Source organism: Triticum aestivum, chromosome 5B (assembly GCF_018294505.1).
Source record: "Triticum aestivum cultivar Chinese Spring chromosome 5B, IWGSC CS RefSeq v2.1, whole genome shotgun sequence".
In the NCBI taxonomy this organism is placed as follows: Eukaryota; Viridiplantae; Streptophyta; class Magnoliopsida; order Poales; family Poaceae; genus Triticum; species Triticum aestivum.
In genome coordinates, this window is record NC_057807.1 from 505,448,473 (window position 1) to 505,467,851 (window position 19,379).

Consider the following 19,379-nt stretch of genomic DNA (forward strand, 5'->3'; position numbering starts at 1 on the left):
CCCTTTCTGAGACCGCAAAACATAAATGTAGAGCACCTTTAAAGATCAAGGGCTGACTAAACATTGTAATTCATGGTAAAAGAGATCCAGTCAAGTCATACCCAATATAAACCAATAGTAATGAATGCAAATGACAGTGTGCTCTCCAGCGGGTGCTTTTTAATAAGAAGGGTGATGATTCAACGTAAAAGTAAATAGATAGGCCCTTCGCAGAGGGAAGCAGGGATTTGTAGAGGTGCCAGAGTTTGATTTTAAAATAGAGATTGAATAACATTTTGAGCGGCATACTTTCGCTGTCAACGCAACAACTATGAGATGGTTGTATCTTCCATACTACATGCATTATAGGCAGTTCCCAAACAGAATGGTAAAGGTTTATACTCCCCCAACCACCAACAAGCATCAATCCATGGCTTGCTCGAAATAACGAGTGCCTCCAACTAACAACAGCCCTGGGGGAGTTTTGTTTAATTATTTTGATTTGCTTTGATCTTTTTGGATCATGGGACTGGGCATCCCGGTTACCGGCCCTTTCTCGTGAATGAGGAGCGGAGTCCACTCCTCTTGAGAATAACCCACCTAGCATGAAAGATATAGGCAGCCCTAGTTGAAACATGATCTGCTCGAGCATACAAAACAGAATTTCATTTGAAGGTTTGGAGTTTGGCACATGCAAATTTACTTGGAACGGCAGGTAAATACCGCATATAAGAAGGTATAGTGGACTCATATGAAACAACTTTGGAGTTTAAGGAGTTTGGATGCACAAACAGTATTCCCGCTTAGTACAGGTGAAGGCTAGCAAAAGACTGGGAAGCGACCAACTGAGAGAGCGACAACAGTCATGAACATGCATTAAAATTAATTTACACCGAGTACAAGCATGAGTAGGATATAATCTACTATGAACATAAATATCATGAAGGCTATGTTGATTTGTTTCAACTATATGTGTGAACATGTGCCAAGTTGAGTCACTCAATTCATTCAAAGGAGGATACCATCCCATCATACCACATCATAATCATTCTAATAGCATGTTGACACGCAAGATAAACCATTATAACTCATAACTAATCAAGCATGGCACAAGCAACTATAATCTCTAAATGTCATTGCAAATATGTTTACTTCATAATAAGCTGAATCAGGAACGATGAACTCATCATATTTACAAAACAAGAGAGGTCGAGTTCATACCAACTTTTCTCATCCCAATAAGTCCATCATATATCGTCATTATTGCCTTTCACTTGCACGACTGAACGATGTGTATAATAATAAGAGTGCACGTGCATTGGACTAAGCTGGAATCTGCAAGCATTCAACTCAAAAGAGAAGACAAGTAATATGGGCTCTAAGTTAAATAAAAAATCATGCATATGAGAGCTACTAAACATTTTCAATATGGTCTTCTCGACCACTAAAGGAAAGAAAAGAAAATAAAACTATTTACACGGCAAAGCTCCCAACAAGTAAGAAGAAGAACTAGAAATCTTTTGGGGTTTTCAATTTAATTTCTACTACAAGCATGGAAATTAAACTCACTAATTTTTTTGGTTTTTCTTAAGGTTTATCAAACACACAAGAAGAAAAATAGAAAAAGGAGTTTAAACTAGCATGGATAATACAATGAAAGAGTATGAGCACTGACGACTAATGTGTGAACATGAATGTAAAGTCGGTGAGAAATACGTACTCCCCCAAGTTTAGGCTTTTGGCCTAAGTTGGTCTAATACCAAGGACCGCCTGGCTGATATCCATAAGTGAAACCGGGGTTGTACTGAGATGCAGCGGCAACCGCCTCCTGAGCTGCAGCGTGTTGGCGAGTTGCCTCCGCTCTCCTCTCGTGTTCAGCTGCTTCCTCCCTGGTGACAACATATTTTCCTTTTGCCTGATAATCAAAAAGGTAGGGAGCAGGAAGAGTAACATGGACGATGTTGCATCTGTTATAGGTTAGTCGATATTGGAGGAATTGTTCATTCCTCCCAAGAAATTAATGACTGACCATAGCTTCATAATCCAAATAAACAGGAGGTATTATCATATCTCCCTCTCATGGGGCTATACCAAGATAATTAGCCACACGGGTTGCATAAATTCCTCCTTTTAATAGAGAACCGGAACAAAGCATTAGCACAAAGTGAATACATGAACTCCTCAAACTACGGTCATCACCGAGAAGTATCCTGATTATTGTCACTTCGGGGTTGTCGGATCATAACACATAATAGGTGACTATAGACTTGCAAGATAGGATCAAGAACACACATATATTCATGAAAACATAATAGGTTCAGATCTGAAATCATGGCACTCGGGCCCTAATGACAAGCATTAAGCATAGCAAAGTCATAGCAACATCAATCTCAGAACATAGTGGATACTAGGGATCAAACCTAACAAAACTAACTTGATTACATGGTAAATCTCATCCAACCCATCACCGTCCGGCAAGCCTGCGATGGAATTACTCACGCACGGCGGTGAGCATCATAGAATTGGTGATGGAGGATGGTTGATGATGATGACAACGACAAAACCCCCTCTCTGGAGCCCCGAACAGACTCCATATCAGCCCTCCCGAGAGAGATTAGAGCTTGGCGGCGGCTCCGTGTCGTAAAACGCAATGAAACTTTCTCTCTGATTTTTTTCCCCGAGACGGAATATATGGAGTTGGAGTTGAGGTCGGTGGAGGTCCAGGGGGCCCACGAGATAGGGGGGCGCACCCTATAAGGGGGGCGCCCCGCTGTCTCGTGGACAGGCCGTGGGCCCCCTAGTGTATTTCTTTCGCCCAGAAATTCTTATTAAATCCAAAAAGTGCCTCCGTGAATTTTCAGGACATTCCGAGAACTTTTCTTTTCTACACATAAAACAACATCATGGCAGTTCTGCTGAAAACAGCGTCAGTCCGGGTTAGTTTCATGCAAATCATGCAAGTTAGGGTCCAAAACAAGGGCAAAAGTGTTTGGAAAAGTAGATACGTTGGAGACGTATCAACTCCCCCAAGCTTAAACCTTTGCTTGTCCTCAAGCAATTCAGTTGATAAACTGAGAGTGATAAAGAAAAACTTTTACAAACTCTGTTTGCTCTTGTTGTTGTAAACATGAAAAGCCAGCATTCAAGTTCCAGCAAATATTATGAACTAACCGTACTCACAATAACATTAGGTCTCACAATTACTCATATCAATAACATAATCAGCTAGCGAGCCATAATAATAAAATTCGGATGACAACACTTTATCAAAACAATCATAACATGATATAACAAAATGGTATCTCGCTAGCCCTTTCTGAGATCGCAAAATATAAATGCAGAGCACCTTGAAAGATCAAGGGCTGACTAAACATTGTAATTTATGGTAAAAGAGATCCAGTCAAGTCATACCTAGTACAAACCAATAGTAATGAATGCAAATGACAGAATGCTCTCCAGCGGGTGCTTTTTAATAAGAAGGGTGATGACTCAACGTAAAAGTAAATCGATAGGCCCTTCGCAGAGGGAAGCAGGGATTTGTAGAGGTGCCAGAGTTTGATTTTAAAATAGAGATTGAATAACATTTTGAGCGGCATACTTTCGCTGTCAACACAACAACTATGAGATGGTTGTATCTTCCATACTACATGCATTATAGGCAGTTCCCAAACAGAATGGTAAAGGTTTATACTCCCCCAACCACCAACAAGCATCAATCCATGGCTTGCTCGAAACAACGAGTGCCTCCAACTAACAACAGCCTTGGGGGAGTTTTGTTTAATTATTTGGATTTTCTTTGATCTTTTTGGATCATGGGACTGGGCATCCCGGTTACCGGCCCTTTCTCATGAATGAGGAGCGGAGTCCACTCTTCTTGAGAATAACCCACCTAGCATGGAAGATATAGGCAGCCCTAGTTGAAACATGAGCTGCTCGAGCATACAAAAAAGTATTTCATTTGAAGGTTTGGAGTTTGGCACATGCAAATTTACTTGGAACGGCAGGTAAATACCGCATATAAGAAGGTATAGTGGACTCATATGGAACAACTTTGGAGTTTAAGGAGTTTGGAAGAACAAGCAGTATTCCCGCTTAGTACAGGTGAAGGCTAGCAAAAGACTGTGAAGCGACCAACTGAGAGAGCGACAATAGTCATGAACATGCATTAAAATTAATTTACACCGAGTACAAGCATGAGTAGGATATAATCTACCATGAACATAAATATCATGAAGGCTATGTTGATTTGTTTCAACTATATGCATGAACATGTGCCAAGTTGAGTCACTCAATTCATTCAAAGGAGGATATCATCCCATCATACCACATCATAATCATTCTAATAGCATGTTGACACGCAAGGTAAACCATTATAACTCATAGCCAATCAAGCATAGCACAAGCAACTATAATCTTTAAATGTCATTGCAAATATGTTTACTTCATAATAAGCTGAATCGGGAATGATGAACTCATCATATTTACAAAACCAAGAGAGGTCGAGTTCATACCAACTTTTTTCATCCCAATAAGTCCATCATATATCGTCATTATTGCCTTTCACTTGCACGACTGAACGATGTGTATAATAATAAGAGTGCATGTGCATTGGACTAAGCTAGAATCTGCAAGCATTCAACTCAAAAGAAAAGACAAGTAATATGGGCTCTAAGTTAAATAAAAAATCATACATATGAGAGCCACTAAACATTTTCAATATGGTCTTCTCAACCCCCAAAGGAAAGAAAAGAAAAGAAAACTATTTACACAACAAAGCTCCCAACAAGTAAGAAGAAGAACTAGAAATCTTTTGGGGTTTTCAATTTAATTTCTACTACAAGCATGGAAATTAAACTCACTAATTTTTTTGTTTTTTCTTAAGGTTTATCAAACACACAAGAAGAAAAATAGAAAAAGGAGTTTAAACTAGCATGGATAATACAATTAAAGAGTATGAACACCGATGACTAGTGTGTGAACATGAATGTAAAGTCGGTGAGAAATACGTATTCCTCCAAGCTTAGGCTTTTGGCCTAAGTTGGTCTAATACCAAGGACCGCCTGGCTGATATCCATAAGTGAAACCGGGGTTGTACTGAGATGCAGCGGCAACCGCCTCCTGAGCTGCAGCGTGTTCGCGAGTTGCCTCCGCTCTCCTCTCGTGTTCAGCTGCTTCCTTGCTGGTGACAACATATCTTCCTTTTGCCTGATAATCAAAAAGGTAGGGAGCAGGAAGAGTGACATGAACGACGTTGCATCTGTTATAGGTTAGTCGATATTGGAGGAATTGTTCATTCCTCCCAAGAAATTGATGACTGACCATAGCTTCATAATCCAAATAAACAGGAGGTATTATCATATCTCCCTCTCATGGGGCTATACCAAGATAATTAGCCACACGGGTTGCATAAATTCCTCTAAATAAATTTCCCTTTATACTATTGTTCAGCAACCTACGTGCAACTATTGCCCCCAAGTTATAACCTTTATAACCTAACACAGCACTCTTGAGGACACACAGATCAGGGACTCATATGTGACATGCTTCATCCTTACCTTTAATACATCTACCAATGAAGAGAGCAAAATAATGTATAGCAGGAAAATGAATGCTCCCTATGGTAGCTTGTGCTATGTCCCTAGATTCTCCCACAGTAATACTAGGAAGAAAATCTTTAAATTCAGATTTGTGAGGATCATTAATATTACCCCACTGCGGGAGTTTGCAAGCAGTTGTAAAATTCTCTAAGTCCATGGTGTAAGATGTATCATAAATATCAAATATGATGCTAGGAGAATTACGCACACAGTTATATTTGAATCTCCACACAAAGGAATCAGTCAATTGATAGTACTGAGGACACTTATCTTGTAAGAAGTCCTCCAGCTCAGCATTACGCACATACGCGTCAAATTCCTCCTTAAAGCCTGCTCTGACCATAAAATCATCAGATGGCCACTCACAAGCTCGTACATTCGCATCCCTCGGTAATTCAACATCTTGCTCACGTATAGCAATCCTGGGCCCTTTCTTTACCGAGGAACCACCTTGGTACATTCTTCTAAGCATATTTATTTTTCTGAAATAAATCTGAAATTTTAGTACCTTCAAAATAAAAGTGAATAAAACTAAACAAGATTGGTAGCAACTACTCCTACAAGTGCCTAGAGCCTATATCATGCATTAGAATTGCTTAGGACCTCATAAATTTAACATGCAAACTCAAGAACATGGTCACCTATGCAGAAAAAAATTGCAATGAATAAAGCAGTAGAACAAAAACTAATTGGACCAATGGAGGAGTCACATACCAAGCAATAATCTCCCGCAGCAGTTTTGTGAATGGAGCTTTGAGCAAGGAGATCGAAAATCGCAGCAAAATGAGCTAGAACTCGTGCTTGAGCTGGATGGAGATTTTTTTTGGTAGAAGATGAAGTGTGTGGGTGCTGGCATAAGTGGAGGGGGGCCACCAGGGGCCCACGAGACAGGGGGCGCGCCCTATGGGGGGGCACCCTCCACTCTCGTGGCCTGGTGCTTGCCCCTCCTGCAGTGTTTTCAATGCCTAAAATCCTCAAATATTTCATAAAAAATCATACTAAATTTGCAGGGCATTTGGAGCACTTTTATTTTCGGGATATTTTTTATTGCATGGATAATTCAACAGACGGATAATACTTTTTTTGCTTTATTTATTCTAAATAACAGAAAGTAAAAAGTGGGTACAGAAGGTTGTGCCTTCTAGTTTCATCCATCTCATGATCATCAAAATGAATCCACTAACAAGGTTGATCAAGTCTTGTTAACAAACTCATTTCGAATAACACTAAGTTACCTCAACGGGATATGAAAATCCCCAATAATAAGAATATCATACTTTTTCTTGACAGTAGGGAGAGGAAATTCAAAACCTCCCATAATGATAGTTGGAACTTTTCCAATAGAGTTGATGCTATGAACTTGAGATTGTTTCCTCGGAAGTGTACCGTATGCTCATTACCATTAACATGAAAAGTGTCATTGCCTTTGTTGCAATCAATAACAGCCCCTGCAATATTCAAAAAAGGTCAACCAAGGATAATAGACATACTATCGTCCTCGGGTCAAGGATAACAAAGTCCGTTAAGATAGTGACATTTGCAACCTCAACAGGCACATCCTCACAAATACCGACAGGTATAGTAGTTGATTTATCAGCCATTTGCAAAGATATTTCAGTAGGTGTCAACTTATTCAATTCAAGTCTACGATATAAAGAGAGAGGCATAACACTAACACCGGCTCCAAGATCACATAAAGCAGTTCTAACATAATTTCTTTTAATGGAGCATGGTATAGTTGGTACACCCGGATCTCCAAGTTTCTTTGGTATTCCATCCTTAAAAGTGTAATTAGCAAGCATGGTGGAAATTTCAACTTCCGGTATCTTTTTTTTATTTGTAATGATATCCTTCATATACTTAGCATAAGGATTTACTTTGAGCATATCAGTTAAGCGCATACGTAAGAAAATAGGTCTAATCATTTCAGCAAAGCGCTCAAAATCCTCATCATCCTTTGTCTTGGATGGTTTAGGAGGAAAGGGCATGGGTTTCTGAACCCATGGTTCTCTTTCTCTACCGTGCTTCCTAGCAACAAAATCTCTTTTATCATAATGTTGATTCTTTGATTGTGGGTTATCAAGATCGACAGCAGGTTCAACCTCTACTTCATTGTTTTTGCTAGGTTGAGCATCAACATGAACATTATCATTAACATTATCACTAGGTTCATGTTCATCACCTGATTGTGTTTCAGCATCAGAGATAGAAATATCATTTGGATTCTCAGGTGTGTCTACAGTAGGTTCACTAAAAGCATGCAAAGTCCTACGTTTTTCTTTTTCTTCTTTTTGGAAGAACTAGGTGCCTCTAAATTATTTCTCTGAGAATCTTGGTCGATTCTCTTAGGGTGGCCTTCAGGATACAAAGGTTCCTGGGTCATTCTACCAGTTCTAGTAGCCACTCTAACAGCAAAGTCATTTTTATTATTTAATTCCTCAAGCAAATCATTTTGAGCTTTGAGTACTTGCTTAGCTTGAGTAGCAACCATAGACGCATATTTGCTAACAAGTTGGAGTTCACCTTTAACTCTAGCCATATTATCGCTCACGCGTCCTATCTCGAAAGCATTATTCTTTAACTCTCTACCAACATAAGCATTAAAACTTTCTTGTCTAACCATAAAGTCATCAAATTCATCTAAGCAAGGGCTATGAAATTTAGTAGAGGGGACTTCAACTTTATCATATCCATAGAAAGAATTTACCTTTACTACCTGTGTCGGGTTATCAAGACAATGTGGTTCTTCAACAGGCGGTATACTAAGACCATGTATTTCTTCAGTAGGTGGTAAATTCTTAACATCTTCAGCTTTAATATCTTTTTCTTTCATTGATTTCTTTGCCTCTTGCTTATCTTCAGGACTGAGAACTAAAACACCTCTCTTCTTCGGAGTGGGTTTAGGAATAGGCTCAGGAGTTGGCTCAATTGGTTCAGAATTGGCTTAGAAAGAGTCCAATTATTTTCATTAGTCAACATATTATTCAATAGTAATTCAGCTTCGTCGACTGTTCTTTCCCTGAAAACACAACCAGCACAACTATCCAAGTAGTCCTTGGAAGCATCGGTTAGTCCATTGTAAAAGATATCAAGTATTTCATTTTTCTTGAGAGGATGATCAGGCAAAGCATTAAGTAACCGGAGAAGCCTCCCCCAAGCTTGTGGGAGACTCTCTTCTTTGATTTGCACAAAATTATATATTTCCCGCAAGGCAGCTTGTTTCTTATGAGCAGGGAAATATTTAGCAGAGAAGTAATAAATCATATCCTGGGGACTACGCACACAACCAGGAGCAAGAGAATTATACCAAGTCTTAGCATCACCCTTTAACGAGAACGGAAATATCTTAAGGATATAAAAATAGCGAGATCTTTCATCATGAGTAAACAGGGTAGCTATATCATTCAACTTGGTAAGATGTGCCACAACAGTTTCAGATTCAAGGCCATAAAAAGGATCAGATTCAACTAGAGTAATAATCTCAGGATCAACAGAGAATTCATAATCCTTATCAGTAACACAGATAGGTGAAGTAGCAAAAGCAGGGTCAGGTTTCATTCTAGCATTAAGAGACTGCTGCTTCCATTTAGCTAATAATTTCTTAAGATCATATCTATCATTGCAAGCAAAGATAGCTCTAGCAGCTTCTTCATTCATAACATAACCCTCAGGAACAACAGGCAATACATAATCATTGGGAGAACTTTCATCATCACTATCATCAATAATAGCATCTTCAATAATTTCATTCTCCCTAACTCTAGCAAGTTGTTCATCAAGAAATTCACCTAATGGCAAAGTAGTATCACGCACAGAAGTAGTTTCATCATGCATAGCAGAAGTGGCATCATCAATAACATGCGACATATCAGAATTCATAGCAGTAGCAGGTTTAGGTGTCGCAAGCTTACTCATAACGGAAGGAGAATCTAGTGCAGAGCTAGATGGCAGTTCCTTACCTCCCCTCGTAGTTGAGGGAAAATCTTGGTTTTAGCGTCTTTCAAGTTCTTCATAGTGATAAACAGATATAAATCCCAAGTGACTCAGAGAATAGAGCTATGCTCCCCGGCAACGGCGCCAGAAATTAGTCTTGATAACCCACAAGTGTAGGGGATCGCAACAGCTTTCGAGGGTAAAGTATTCAACCCAAATTTATTGATTCGACACAAGGGGAGCCAAAGAATATTCTTGAGTATTAGCAGTTGAGTTGTCAATTCAACCACACCTGGATAACTTAGTATCTGCAGCAAAGTATTTAGTAGCAAAGTAGTATGATAATAAAGATAACGGTGGCAAAGGTAAAGATAATAGTTTTTGGGTTTTTGTAATAGTTGTATCAGTAGCAACGGAAAAGTAAATAAGTGAAGAACAGTATGTGAAAAGCTCGTAGGCAATGGATCAGTGATGCATAATTATGTCGGATGTGATTCCTCATGTAATAGCTATAACATAGGGTGACACAGAACTAGCTCCAGTTCATCAATGTAATGTAGGCATGTATTCCGTAAATAGTCATACGTGCTTATGGAAAAGAACTTGCATGACATCTTTTGTCCTACCCTCCCGTGGCAGCAGGGTCCTAGCGGAAACTAAGGGATATTAAGGCCTCCTTTTAATAGAGAACCGGAACAAAGCATTAGCACAAAGCGAATACATGAACTCCTCAAACTACGGTCATCACCGAGAAGTATCCCGATTATTGTCACTTCGGGGTTGTCGGATCATAACACATAATAGGTGACTATAGACTTGCAAGATAGGATCAAAAACACACATATATTCATGAAAACATAATAGGTTCAGATCTGAAATCATGGCACTCGGGCCCTAGTGACAAGCATTAAGCATAGCAAAGTCATAGCGACATCAATCTCAGAACATAGTGGATACTAGGGATCAAACCCTAACAAAACTAACTTGATTACATGGTAAATCTCATCCAACCCATCACCGTCCAGCAAGCCTACGATGGAATTACTCACGCACGGCGGTGAGCATCATGAAATTGGTGATGGAGGATGGTTAATGATGACGGCGGCGATGAATCCCCCTCTCCGGAGCCCCGAATGGACTCCAGATCAGCCCTCCCAAGAGAGATTAGGGCTTGGCGGCGGCTCCGTGTCGTAAAACGCGATGAAACTTTCTCTCTGATTTTTTCTCCCCGAGACAGAATATATGGAGTTGGAGTTGAGGTCGGGGGAGGTCCAGGGAGGCCACGAGATAGGGGGGCGCGCCCCCTGTCTCGTGGACAGGCCGTGGGCCCCCTGGTGTATTTCTTTCGCCCAGAAATTCTTATTAAATCCAAAAAGTGCCTCCGTGGATTTTCAGGACATTCCGAGAACTTTTCTTTTCTACGCATAAAACAACATCATGGTAGTTCTGCTAAAAACAGCGTCAGTCCGGGTTAGTTTCATTCAAATCATGCAAGTTAGAGTCCAAAACAAGGGCAAAAGTGTTTGGAAAAGTAGATACGTTGGAGACATATCAAACGATGGTTCGCGAGTCGGTGCAGCCACGGGGATGGCCTCAGGGCGGCGACGGGGACCGCGTATCGTGGCACGGCCCGAAGGGGCGATGCAGCGGAGACACACGAGTCGATGCAGCCGCGAGGAGAACCACGGGGCGGCGGCGCTGCGGCCCGACGGGGCGACGCAGCGGCAGCCCGTTGCTCGATCAATGGAGGGGCGTGCTGAACTCAGAACAATCTTCACGGGACCTGCGGAGGCGCGCGCAACCGACGGGCCAGGTTGGTCACGCGGCGTATATGAGGCGGATCGCGGCGGCAAGCGGGTGATCAAGCTGATCGCGCACGAGGACGTGGACGCCGCTCGATGGAGGCGTGGTGGCGGCGGAGTCCTGGATGAGGCCAGCGACAACGGACGGCGTGGGACGTCAGCACCGGCACCCGGGCTGCCAAAGCAGCGCCGGCGCCGGGGCAGCAAGGCCCGAGCGGCCAACGGAGCATCGGCGCCCGAGTTTAAGGTAGCCGACAAGCCTGATGCAGCTGAGGACGAGGCCAGCGAGGTAGACCGCCGAGCCACCGTGCAGACGTGGCGGAGGTGGGTGACGTGGATCGATGGGCGGGCCAGCACACGAGCGACGGCTATGATTGGTCGTCGCATGGCGCGAAGCCGCCGGATCGGAGCGATGCAGGTTTCTCGGTCGGAGCAGGGCGGTGACGGCCGACGTAGGGCGACGGGCGGACCGACGCGCGGACGGCGGCTGGCCTTGACGAGCCGCCTTGGCGCACGTGGACGTAGGGTCGGAGGAGAGGTCGGCTGGTCGCGTCGGGGTTGGAGTAGAGGCGCACGGGGGTCGACGGCGACGGTGGGCGACGCAAACCGATGAAGATTAAATTAGAAAACCAAAAAGAAAAAATGCCGATCAAAAACGACCGGCGAGAGAGCGAAAAAACCCGGAGCAAGGGCTCGGAAAAAAGACTCTATAGGACAACCGGCCAACACGGCTGGCGGACGAACCCTAGGCACGGGCGGCGCGGCCCCCGGCGGCGATCGTGGAGACCGACCGCCCCGGGGGCGGCGCGGAGCGGAAGCGGCGGCGCAGCTAGGGTTTGGATCGGTTAGGCTCTCACCATGTTAGAAGGGAGAGAGGGATTTGGTGGAATAGTTTTTATATATTGCTTGAGCCTCGTGAGCATATATATAAGAGTACATGATTTACTTGGAATACAAGGCAAGTCAAAATATTTTCTAATCTAACCTACGTTTCCTAATACAATCACGTAACTCAACAATGTAGAAGATCAACGGGAGAAGCAAATGCGTAAGTGGGGATGTGGCCGTTTCCAACACCGACGGAGAAGACCTCAAATTCGTCCCTCCTGTATGTTGTGTGGAGAAGACCAAACGTCAGCGTTTCCCCTGCGATTCCTCGTCGTACGATTTGTACGCTAGTCAGCTTGTGGTTGGTCCCTCCTGTAAGCTCGTGATAGAATGCTAATGTGGCTTAGTTGATGATGTGAATAGGCTGCATGTTAAGAGAAATAGGATAGTGGAGATGAATTATTTAGGTATTATAGATTACGCTTCGGCAAGGTTCATATTTAAGTCTTGGTTGGCCAATTGTTGCGCGCCTAACTAAAATCTTTCCTTCAAGATTTTTTTGAAGGTTTAAAAGACTTATATTTCATCATTAATTACATCATTCTCCATAGAAATGACGGACTGAACTTGGTCGGGGACCCTCCCGTCTAATATAAATTACCATGAGATCTAGCGTAGCTAGCCAGCCCGTGATCTACTTGGTTGCACTCTCGACGCACCAGGAATGTGCAACACAACGAATACAATTCCCCTGCTTCCTAATGTTCATGTACAGTTGTACACAGTGGACAGTCTTGATCTGCAGGTCCCAGTGAATTGCAGCGCCTCAAATACTGCCGAGCAGTCGGTTTCCAAGATTACCGTGCCAGTTTACCATTCATGTGGACGAGTGAGAGCACAAGAAACAACCTCAACTTCTGCTTCCTTGGCAATGTTCGAGCACTGTCGGAGTTCAGTTCCCAGCGAAAACAACATCTGTCCTTTGGGCTGGAATGCCTATTCGTGTTGCAAGTTACTCCCACCGTCCGAAAATACTTGTCGAAGAAATGGATGTATCTAGACATATTTTAGTTATAGATACATCCAGTTTTAGCCATTTTTTGAACAAGTATTTCCGGACGGAGGGAGTACTTCCCATTTTCTATGGGCACATAATTAATCCCTTATAATTTCAATCAATCATGTATTGTTGCGACTCTAATTGGCGCCTCTCATATATACGATGCCTTTGCAAGAACAACTTTAAGTGTTCTATATTGTGAAATCTGAATGTTCAAATTGAGATCCAGAAACTGGAATGGTTCTCCAGTTTTGTCTGGTGCTTGATGCAGCTATCTTCTCAGATACTGAGATAGTTTTTCTTATCTTTTGTGATGCCACAAGCATAATTACGAGGTGGCGATGTTGATTATAAGATTCCAATAGCATTAGAAACTAGCGAATTTACTTTTATGCGCGAATTTTATTCTTTAGTTTCTGGCGGTATTCTCATTGAGTAGTTTTCTCTGATTTTGTGTGGTTTACGGGCACTAAGCATCCTTGGGTGTTCTTTACGTGCTTGTCTCTAGGGGCGTCCTGATGGAGTCCTATAATAGCACCAGGTCATAACAGCCAAGCAGTGTCTTTTTTTTTTGCAAAACGGCAAGCAGTGTGGTTGTTCCTACGTTCGTGCCCCGAAGCTCCCATCCCGTGACAACGTCTCAATTATCAGACATGGTCTTGCTGTTCTTGCGCTCGCTCGACGGTCAGCCTAGCTGGAGCCTCTTGAGCCATTCTTATTGAATTTGGGGTGTGTTTTCTCTCCTGTTGCAACGCACGAACATATGTGCTAGTTTAAATATCAGTTGAGTTGTAACAAGTGCATCCTGACAGATCGAGACACCTGACCTCGTTGAATGCATAGATCAATCCGGTAAACATGCACGTGGAGGGACCAAAATTGGATGCTTCGGAGAAGCTAGATTCTTTGACAACAAACCTTTGCTTCAAACATAACATTTGAATTCATAATGCCTGGCAATGTTGTTCAAATGGTCTGAAACAAAACATAAACAGATCGTATAAGAGTAGCCGATCAGTGCTGTGAAAAACTGGCAAACCAAACCATGAGATCCCGCAAAAAAAGAAAAAAAGAAAAAAGAAAAAAAGAAACCAAACCATTGGAGGGACAAGCGAATCAGGATGATTAGGTCACGTCGATCATGTTTGTCTCACTAACCGTTCCCTCTTTTAGTTCCTCCTTCCCTCGATCACTCGATCAGTATGGTCAGCTCCCCAACCGATGCCGATGAGCCGGAGGCCGACGGAAAGAGGAGGGAGAACGCGTCAGGGTCGGCGTCTCCACGACGCCGGCCTCCGCCGTGTGCTCGCTCTCTTCTGTCAGCCTCCCGCGGGCACGGCGGATGGAACCAGCACACCACGTACCGGAGTAGAACAAACAAACATACTGCCGGTGCTGCTCGCCTGAGCAATTCATGGTGGCCGCCGTCGCCCGTGAGCTAGTAGGAGGAACGATGCGAGAGGGGTGAAGGGGGTGGAGAAATGCCGGACGGGGAGCTCGCTTTCGTTTCTTGCACGAGCTTGGGGGAATTTAAATTCCGTGCATGGTCGACGATTGTACGGGTATTACTACGTACGTGCGTGCACGACGCACCGCACCTGACGTAGTACGTGCGCCGATCCAGGAGAAGCATGCGGCGTGAGTGTTGCCACGGCGCCGCGCGGCGCGCCGGCCGTGTCCTTTCCCCGTCCACGCAGAGTCAGACGTGTCCTCCACACCAGCATTATTGTGCTGCTTCGTCAGGCAGACTAGTCCTCTACTCTGCCAACAGAGAGAATAGCACATTCTCTAATTTAGACGACATATACATGAGCCAGCTGAAATTAACTCAGCACGAACTAACACACAACTGGCAACATGCAAGGGAGAAAATAGCTTAGATAATTCAGAAATGCAGTTTCTTTTTTTTCGCGAATACGCAAAGCTTGCGTATCTTTTCATTGATAGAAGGAAAGAGATTGAGTACAATAATAGGTACAACACATGACATGAATGTAGGGAGCCATGAGCATGGTGCCCGAAGCAGAGAGAGACGGGATGCTTAGCCCGAACAGGATGAAACACAACTAAACCCACCAAAACTAAAACTAGAGGAGCAAACCAAATCAGCAGGATGTCAAACGAACATCTTCAAATCCAACACCGGGACACAATGAATCAGCAAGATAGCGCCTTCAAGAAGGGGAACAATGTCGTGCCGCCGCCGCCATCCAATCCGGAGAACTGGACCTAGGGTTTCCCCTGCTGCTCGACGAGGGGCACGTATCAAGGCCAAGGCAGCGCCTCTGGGAAGGGAATTGACACCCGCGAGTGTCGCCGCTGCCAGCATTGGTAAGCCGAGTGTGGATTTCGCCCGGCCCGAGTCTGAGCAATCCCAAAGTCGCCAGATCAGGTTCTGAAGCCCCTTACAAGGTAGCGGTCGACAAGACATGCAGTTTCTGTAATGCCCTCATAGCATGTAGTAATTGCCAACTCTCAAGAAGCTCTTAATTTAGCCTTAGGCCTTTTTGCAAAAAAGGATCTTAATTGGGTAATTGTTGGGTTTTATTATTTGAAGTTTGGCCCAAAGGTTGGTGTTTAAGGCAGCTAGATGTTCAAAACGTGTTTCTTCATGGTGTTTTAGAAGAAGAGGTTTTTATGCGGCAACCACGAGATAATGAGAACAGGAGCACACCTCATTATATTTGCAAGTAAGAAAAGGCTTTGTATGATTTGAAACAGGCCACAAGAGTCTGGTACTCAAGGTTGAGCACACAATTGCAACAACTTGGGTTTACACCATCTAAAGCTGGTATCTCACTATTTCTCTACAGTAAATGCAATGTTACTATCTTTGTTCTGGTATATGTTGATGATATAATTGTTGCTAGTTCAAGTCCAGATGCCACTACATGTCTGCTTAAGGATTTGAAGATGGAATTTGCTCTTAAGGATTTGGGAGACCTTCATTACTTCCTTGGTATAGAAGTCAAACAGATAAAAGATGGTATACTTCTGTCACGGGAAAAATATGCCAAAGATATCCTTAGGAGAGTAGGATTGGAAAGCTGCAAGCCTGTAAGTACACCAATCTCAACTTCAGAAAAACTCACTGTTGATAGTGGAGAAACACTTCGGCATGAGGATGCAACAAAGTACAGAAGTGTCGTAGGTGCATTATAATATTTAACTCTTACATGTCCTGATATTTCTTATTCTGTAAACAAAGTATGTCAATATTTGCATGCACCTCCAACTGTTCACTGGACTGTGGTTAAAAGAATTGTGAGGTATCTCGGTTTTTCTGAGGAGCTTGGACTAAAGATTGTCAAGTCTCCTTCCATGCTTTTGTGTGCCTATTCTGATGCAGATTGGGCAAGGTGTGTTGATGATAGAAGATCCACAAGTGGATTTGTTGTGTTTCTGGGAACAAATCTTGTATCATGGAGTGCCAGAAAACATGCTACTGTCTCAAGGTCCAGCACTGAGGCTGAGTATAAAGCTCTAGCAAATGCTACAGCTGAAGTCATGTGGATTCAGGCTCTACTTTATGAACTTGGAATTAAAACTCCGTGAGATGTGTGATAATATTGGAGCAACCTATCTTTTAGCTAATCCTGTTTTTCATCTACGCACAAAGCATATTGAGGTTGATTTTCACTTTGTTAGAGAAAGAGTAGCTCGTAAGCTACTGGACATAAGGTTCATTCCTATTGTTGATCAACTAGCTGATGGCTTTACAAAACCTCTCACCATGAGAAGGCTCGATGAATTCAAGTACAATCTCAACCTTGGAGTTCCTTAGGTTCAGATTTGGGGGGGGGGGGGGGGGGGGGGGGTGTTGGAATACTGATGTGTTGAGATAGGACTAGTGTTTAACTTGTAATCCTCTCCTTTCTCTACTTATGCTTATCTCCTACTCTACCGACCTTCTCATGTAACTTCACGATCCTCTCGATCGTCAGACTTGTAAGCCACGGGATCCCCAATATAAATACAAATGCGGCCCGAGAAAAGGGTTCTGCGCTTCCCACATAATTTACAGGGTCGACCTTCAATCTCCGGCAGCCACGCCATACATCACAAATGGCGCCTAAAGAAAAAAGAACAAAATTGGCGATGCAAAACATTGCATGGAACCACGTACGTCCACCACCGTGCGTGCCGGCCGGAGAAGCACATAGTAGTGTTCGGTGTGCCTGTGCGATGAACCAGAGTGGCCATCGTACAGGAAACGAACTGGCCGGTCAGAGGAAAGATGCACCTGATTTCCAACTAACAAATCATCAGATGGCATGATGATTTCGTAAGGAGTTTCCATATAAAAATTATGTAAGTGTAGCAAAGCTCGGGAAGTAGAGTAGAGAAAGCGCAGGTGATATACATATACAAATGAGGTGCACACGTACACAAACCGTACCTACATACCAAATGCATACACTGGGACAGACCAGCTGGAATATACAGGAAGTCGCTAAGGAGAACAAGAAAAAGAAAAATGCAGCACGGAACAGAGTAACCAGACCTGTTAATAGAAATTGCCGTGCAGCCATGCAAGGACAGGGAGGCGCGCGCAGAGCCCTCGTCGGGCCATTGCACTAGCACAGCAAACAACATCCCTTGGCTCGGCCAACCAGTCTAATCAAGTTGTTCGCCGTCAAGCAACGTCGCTGTGTTACCAACCGTCAAAATGATTATTGGAAAGGTAGAGCCTCTGTAACTTTGCCAGATTGCCGATGGAGTACGGTATAGGTCCAACGAAGTTGTTTCCTCCAAGATCTAAAACTGTTAGGTTCTTTAGGGCCCCAATGCTCGGTGGCACTGTCCCAGACAAGTTGTTTGCACCCAAAAGTAGCCATTGAAGCGAAACAGATAGATTACCGATATTGTATGGCAATGTGCCCCTTAGCTTATTTGTACTCAAGTCCAGTATTATAAGCTTGGATAGATTAAACAATGTTGTTGGAACTCTACCCGATAGCCTATTCTGACCGAGAAACACCGCCCGGTTCTCCCCCATATTTGGCAATTTCCCAAGATCTTCGGGAATGCGTCCTTTGAGTTGATTGTGGGTAAGTCGTTCATGTTCTGTTCGACATTGAAGGAAGAAAATGACTTATCCATAAAAACTTTTTCAGGCAACTGATGGACGAGTGCCCCCTCTTTTCGACGATAACAAGTCCAAAACAGAGGATTACTCGATACAACTACTAGTAAAATAAGGATGGAAGACCAACTCAAAACACCAATTTTTAGGCTTTTGGCTATCGGAAGTACTTCACATACGACGTGTTGTGGTACGATAATGGTATGATGGGTAATCCAACGGCCTTGCACATGAACGGTGTGATGTGGGATACCGTACAAATATTGGATGGGAAGTGTCCTGCACGTACGTATCAGTGTTGTTTGGCTTTTGTACGTGATGGTATAAGCCGGAAACCCATAAAATAGGTGATTTTTTTGGCTTATAAGCCAAAATGCAAAAGCCAAAGTTAAGCCCAACCAAATACCCCCTAACTCGTAGTACTTCGATGCAAAGTGCTAGTCTGAGCATGGTACATAACTACATATGAAAGTTCACAAAAAAAAAAGATTATAGCTCTAAGTTTGAAAATATGTGAAAAAACTGCAAAATAATATAAATGGTAACAAGCCTAACAAGAAGCACAAACCAAAAGATGTTTTTTTTTGCGGATTTGCTAAGCATCGGTTGCTTAGGCGCATCGTTGCCGGCACCATGCGAAGCATAGGAAAAGGGTTGACAGGTGCTCGCATGCGCATGAGAAGGGCAGAGCTTAGAGGGGTGGTCGGAATAGTTGTGGCATGACAGAAGAGGGTAGGCTGGCGCACATCAGCGGTAGCCGGTAGGCAGTTAAGCAGGGGCTAGAGAGTGGGCTGACTAGGAGGGGGAGAAGATGAATAGTACTCCCTCCGTTTCTAAATACATATCTATTTAGAGATTTCAACACAAACCACATACAGATGTATATAGACATATTTTAGAGGGTAGATTCAATCATTTTACTCCCCGTGTGGTCTTCTATTGGGATCTCTAAAAAGGCTTATATTTAGGAACGGAGGAATTACTGGACTGTTAAAATGCACTGATCATCCATAGAAACCTGGCAGCTAGGAAGGTGCTTCCTTTTATCGAGGATTACATGCCAAGAAAAGATAGTTACTCGATACAACTATAGT